Source organism: Bos grunniens, chromosome 4, assembly GCF_055505025.1.
Source record: "Bos grunniens cultivar Pamir isolate PY7600 chromosome 4, Bosgru_T2T1.0, whole genome shotgun sequence".
In the NCBI taxonomy this organism is placed as follows: domain Eukaryota; kingdom Metazoa; phylum Chordata; class Mammalia; order Artiodactyla; family Bovidae; genus Bos; species Bos grunniens.
In genome coordinates, this window is record NC_141168.1 from 45,228,872 (window position 1) to 45,234,871 (window position 6,000).

At 48.7% G+C, this 6,000-nt stretch overlaps 1 long non-coding RNA gene across 5 annotated transcripts in view; it reads right to left on the reverse strand.

Moving 5' to 3' along the window:
• Positions 1–5,640, reverse strand: part of LOC147374034 (uncharacterized) — a 38,569-nt gene extending 32,929 nt beyond the window's left edge. Inside the window, exon 1 of one of the 5 annotated variants that reach the window (XR_015162340.1) lies at positions 5,402–5,640. This is a non-coding gene — a long non-coding RNA (uncharacterized LOC147374034). Of the gene's footprint in view, positions 1–5,172; positions 5,300–5,401 lie in introns of those variants that run through there. The other 4 variants (XR_015162339.1, XR_015162342.1, XR_015162343.1 and 1 more) reach the window with 4 other exon arrangements.
• Between the last annotated feature and the right edge of the window lie 360 nt (positions 5,641–6,000).

The window sequence follows — 6,000 nt, forward strand, 5'->3', positions numbered from 1 at the left end:
GCCTTCCTCAAAGCCTTGCTCCTTCCACGGCCACCCACAGAAGGCACCTGGCTCACCAGGACAGCTGGCAGGGTCTCAGGATCCCCCAGCTCCATGTTCACAAACGAGCATTTCAGTCCCACATCCCACCAGGAATCAAATGCCTGCTTCCTGTGAGTTCAGCAAGCCTCTACAAAGGTGACCTGCCGTGTGGTTCCTTTTCTCGGATGCCAACTTTCTCACTAGCATTCTCTCAACGATGGTCCCCAAAGGACATGAGTCTGGAACCTGTGACCTTGTCTCCCAGCTAATGGATGCTCTGAAAGGGCAGAAGGGTCTGTTCTCTCCCTCCCACTTCCCTTCTTTCTTCCCTTGCTTGCTCCCCTCCTCCCTTCCTTCCTTCCTCTTTCCTCCATTCTCCTGTCCTCCTCTTTTTTTGGTCTCGACACTCTAAATGCCAGGGGCTCTGCTGGTTCTTCAACATTTAGTTTGCATCAAGCCATGGCCCCTGGGCTCAGGAAATTCAGAGGTGGGAAGGCCAAGTCAGCCTGCGCCCCTAGGAGTTCCTGTGTGTGGACCTGGAATTGGGCCCAAAACAGCAGCTGCCTTTTAACCTAGGCACACCCATGCCAACCTCAGCTCTAGCCCATTAGGGTCACCAGAGTCAGCAAGGGAGAGTTCAGGAGGGCCCATTAAACTTGAATTTAAATGAGCCATAGGAGGTGCGGTCCTAGGCATTTGTCTCTTGCTTCAGCAGTGCTTGGATGGAACAGGCCCAGGGATGCCCCTTTCTCCAGCCTCTGACCATCCCCCAACCTTTATTCCAGTGGCAACTTTTGGCATCAGCTACTCTGCTGTCCATGATTACCGGGACCAGCCACAATTTTTTGAGCTTAACTCCTGATTAATGATCAACCACTAGTCCCAGATTCCTCAGAATTATTCCACTGAGGTGGAGGCCGCCATCAACCACCTGGTCAACAAGCATCTGGGGACTCCTACACCTACCTGTCTCTGGGCTTCTATTTCGACCAAGACGATGTGACTCAGGAAGGGTGTGGGCCACTTTTTTCCACAAATTGGCCAAGGAGAAGTGCAAGGGCGGCAAGCATCTCTTGCAAATGCAAAGCCAGTGCAGCAGCCATGCCCTCTTCCTGAACGTGTAGAAGCCATCTCAAGATGAGTGGGGTAAAACCCCGGATGCTATGGATGTTGCCCTTCTCATAGAGAAGAATCTGAACCAGGCCTTTTTGGATCTGCGTGGCCTGGGTTTTGCCAGTGCAGACCCCCACCTCTGTGACTTCCTGGAGAACCACTTCCTAGGTGAGGAGATGAAACTCATCAAGAAGCTTGGTGACCACTTGACCAACCTCTGCAGTCTGGCTGGTCCCCAGGCTGGGTTGGGTGCATATCTCTTCAAATGGTTCACCCTCAAGCATGACTAGGAGCCTCTGAGGCCAGTGGCCTTTGAGGAGCCCCCCGCTAATGTCAGGGCTTCCTGAAGTCCATCTCTGCAGCCACTAGGCAGCTTTTTAACACCCCCAAGACCTCTCTCAAGCCTTGGACAAAATGGAAACAATAAAGGTTTTTGCAGCAAAAAAATAAGTAAATAAACGAGCAACAAATACTGTTTGGTATAAGTACGTCCCATACACTGCATGGGACATTCTTACTCCACCCTAGTACAATGCCATGGCAGCCTGCCAAGAATCTCCTCCTTTACTTGGAGGATCTGAGGTCTAAAAGTGGTGGAGCCCAAACTTGTAATCTGCAGATTAATGTTCTGTGCTCCCTTCCAGGTCTGTGTCAGACAGTCACTGAGACCACAGTCTGGGTGAATCCTCACGACACCATTCTGAGGGCAGGTGGCTCTTTAATGGGGTCCAAAAGGGCTCTGTGAGCTCTGAGCTCTTCCAAAGAGATCAGTGACCACCAACCAGAGTATAATTCTAAATGTTACAGAAAAGTTTAATCACAGTTTGAAAAATGAAAAGGAAAAAAAAAAAAAAACCACCCCCAGAGATTATCAAGTTTATAACCATGTTCCTTCTTTCCTTATTGAAGACAAGCACACCAGGAACCAGCAACAACCAGCACTGCCTAGCCAGTCCTCATTCATCATTACAACTTTAGTCTTTAGAAAACTCAGACAGAGAAATTAAGCAACTTGTCCAAAGTAACACAGCTGGGGATGAGGGTGATGGAAGTGAGGGGCAGGCCCAGCACTTGGTGGCTGTGAGATACATAATCACTGAGAACACCTATCTGTCTTGCTCTTTTCATTGTACACTCTTCATGGTCCTTCTTTCTTCTCCTCCTTTCCCTCTCCTCCTCCAAAAAACCAGTCTTACTCATCATCTCAAAGTAAGCCAAGCATCTGTGCTTACATTTCATCCACCCAGAAACACTGACTTACCATATATTTCAGGTAAGGAAACCAGTTCCAAGAGGTTTGCCCAAGTCACAGAGAGACAAAGTGGCAGAGTGGTAATCAAATTATCCTACATCTAAAATCTTAGCTCTTTCCACTGTATCACTCTACTTCTCAAAAGGCTACCAAAAGCCATTCATTTATGGCTATTGTTTTTTATTGTGGTAAAATTAACATGGCTAACCATTTTTAAGTGTACAGTTCAGTGGCATTTAGCACCTTTACAACACTATGTAACAAGAGCCCCTCTCTAGTTTCAGAACTCTTTATATCACCGAGAAAGGAAAGCTTGTGCCCGTAAGCAGTGACTTCCTGTTTCCCCCTTCCTCAGCCCTCAGCAGCACAGACCCCATTTCTGTCTCTGTGGATTTGCCCATTGTGCATACTTCCTATGAATACAGTTCTATAACATGTGATTTCTTACATCTGGCTTCTTTTATCAACATAATGTTCTGAAGCTCAGGCACATTGCTTCACGTGCTGGTACTTCATACATTTTTAGGGCTGAATGATATTCCACTGTGTGAACATACAACAGTTTTCACCCATTCTTCAGCTGATGGACAGCTGAGTTATTTCCACATCTTCCCTGTTGTAAACAGTGCTGCTGTGGCCCTTCACGAACAAGTTTTTTCTTCAGTACCTGTTCTCGTTTCCTTGGGGTATAGACTCAGGAGAGGAACAGTTGGGTCATGAGGGAATTTGAGGGCAATGGGAACCCACACTGGACTGTCATGTTTGCACAACTGTTATGCATGTGTTAGAAGTTAACTCTGCACGTTTAGGGCTTCCCCAGTGGTCTAGTGGCTGGGAACCTTCCTGACAATGCAGGGAACATGGGTTTGATCCCTGTTCAGGGAAGATTCCACATGCTACACAGCACCTAAGCCCGTGCATCACGATTGCTGAGCCCACATGCTCTAGAGCTCATGTTCCCCAACAAGGAGCCCCTACTCACTGCAGGGAGTAGCCCCCACTCACCACAACCAGAAAAAGCCCACATGCAGCAACGAAGACCCAGCTCAGCCATAAATAAACAAATATATCTTTTAAAAAAAGTTAACTGAATACATTTAAATTGGGTGACTATTGTATGTATATTATGTATTTCCGTAAAGGTTCTGTTATGCAGTTTTAAGAATGACCATTTTAATCAGAGTACAATATTTCATCAAATGGATGTGCCCCATTTTACTAAATAACTATTGAACTACAGAATGAGAATATTTTCAATCTTCCATTTTTTAAAAATACTTCAACCAACATCTTTGTTCATAAAGCTTTTACTCAAACCTGTTTTTTAATGATTTCGTGAGAGCTGAATTCCAGAAACGGAACATGGGACAACTGGAATGCCCACTGTCATGGCCCTTGTTGTGTATTAGGGCTTCCCTGGGAGCTCAGCTGGTTAAGAATCTGCCTGCAATGCAGGAGACCCCGGTTTGATTCCTAGGTCAGGAAGATCCCCTAGAGAAAGGAACAGTTCCCCACTCCAGTGGGGCCTGGAGAATTAGTCTGGCCTGGAGAATTCCATGGACTATACAGTCCATGGGGTTGCAAAGAGTCAGACACAAGTGAGTGACTTTCACTTTCACTTTGCTGTGTATTCACACTTCTTGTTCTTTAACATTAAAGGCAAAAAGCAGTCACAGAGGTGGATGGAAATATATCACATGTGTTAAAAACTGAGGAATTCAGAAAGGTACTAAAACAAACAAAACTCTACTTGTTCACCATGGGAGGATTCTAAGAAATAAACGCATCCTGAAAACTGTAAGTAAAAAGGGAGGGAGGAATCAAGTATTTATCCTGATTTTCCTGTAAAAACTGTACTTTAGAGTCATAATGTGATTGCAGTGAGTAAATGCCTAAGGTAAATACAGTCCTTGTAGGCAATACACACAGAAGAGACAAATAGAATATTTCCATTGTGTGACCATTTTGGTCACTGTAATGCAAGGTCTTTACTTGTCATAAAAGGAATGATCCCAAGTGTTCCTTTTTAACACCAGAGACAGAAGACAGGAGGAAGGGCAACACCTGGAGGACTCTGGGTGGGAGTCTTGGCAAACAGAGGCAGCTCAGAGGAGCCTTCAGAACTCAGCTGGATGACTCAAGACAAGCCATCTGGTTTAGAAGTCCTCGTTGGGGCCTGTCAGACCCCCAGAGACTACAGCACAGGTATCATCTCACAGACAAAGCCATCCACCATGAGATGGGGGAAGGAATGGGTGATGTCCCAAAGGAGAGCCACGCCAGGACCAGGTCACAGGGCTCCTGTGCCCCACGGGAAATAGAATCTTTACTCAAGTTGCTGTTGTTTAGTCGCTCAGTACTATCCAGCTCTTTGGAACCCCAAGGACTGTAGCCCACCAGGTTCCTCTGTCCATGGGATCTCCCAAGCAAGAATGCAAGAATACTGGAGTGGGTTGCCATTTCCTTCTCCAGGGGGTCTTGGCAACCCAGGGATCCAACCTGCGTCTCCTGCATTGGTAGGCAGATTCTTTTAACTGAGCCACCAGGGAAGCCAAATTACTCACAAGAAGGGGAATCAAGGAGCTGAGCCCTGCTACCTGGGACCATTGCCCTCTGCCCTCCGGACTTGTAAAGCAGCTGGGCCGGACCGGCGCCCTCTGGGGTTCATTCTTACAAAGGACCTTACAGAGAAAAGAAGACTTAGATGCTCAGCAAACCCTACAGCTTCACAGCCACAGTCATTGCATACAGAACGCCCCCCTTCTGTTTCTATGCTTAAAACTCACGACACGCCTAGGAAATCGCTTTTCTTCCTCGTTTCTGCGGAGCTGAGGAGGATGAGGGAGGCGGAGAATGTATGCCGCCCCGCCCCACAGCCCGGCCCCGGGACGGCGCAGGGCCCCCAGCTGCCGGGCCTCCCCTGTGGAATGGAGACGCCATGTGCAATCCCGCGAGATAAACCTGCAAAGCACCGACACGTGCCCGGCCCGAGAAGGCTCTGAGAGGACCTGCCACCTTCTCTCCTCGCTGAGCGGGTCCCTGCGGGGTTCGGGCGACGAGGAGGACTCCTTAGGGCTCCCGATTATTCTGAATGCCGATCTCCTTGCCACACCAAGCATCCCGTTTCCCCAGCCCTGAGGTCTCAGCTGGAGCCTCCTCTCCTCCCCAGAAGGCTCTTCACAAGGCTGGGCTACTACCGATACAGTGCTCAGGACCGAGTGGGCTGTCCACAGATTCCCCCCGCCCCCCACCCCGCTCGAGATCCTCGCTCCCTAACCCTAGACCTGGTCCAGGTCTTGCGCGCGAACCTCCCCGTAGCCTCACTGCCCCTCTCGAGTCCCCGATGGCGCGCGCCCCCTGCCGGCCACTCCGGGACCCTACGCAGCATAGAGGATTTTCCTTAATAGAAAGCAGTTTATCGTTGTGTTTAGTCGTTCACTTGTGTCTGACTCTGCGATCCAATGGACTGTAGCCCACAAGGTTCTTCTGTCCATGGGATTTCCCAGGCAAGAATACTGGAGTGGGTACCTATTCCCTTCTCCAGGGGATCTTCCCGACCCAGGGATCAGACCCAGGTCTCGTGCATTGAAGGCAGAATGCTGATCGACCATTCT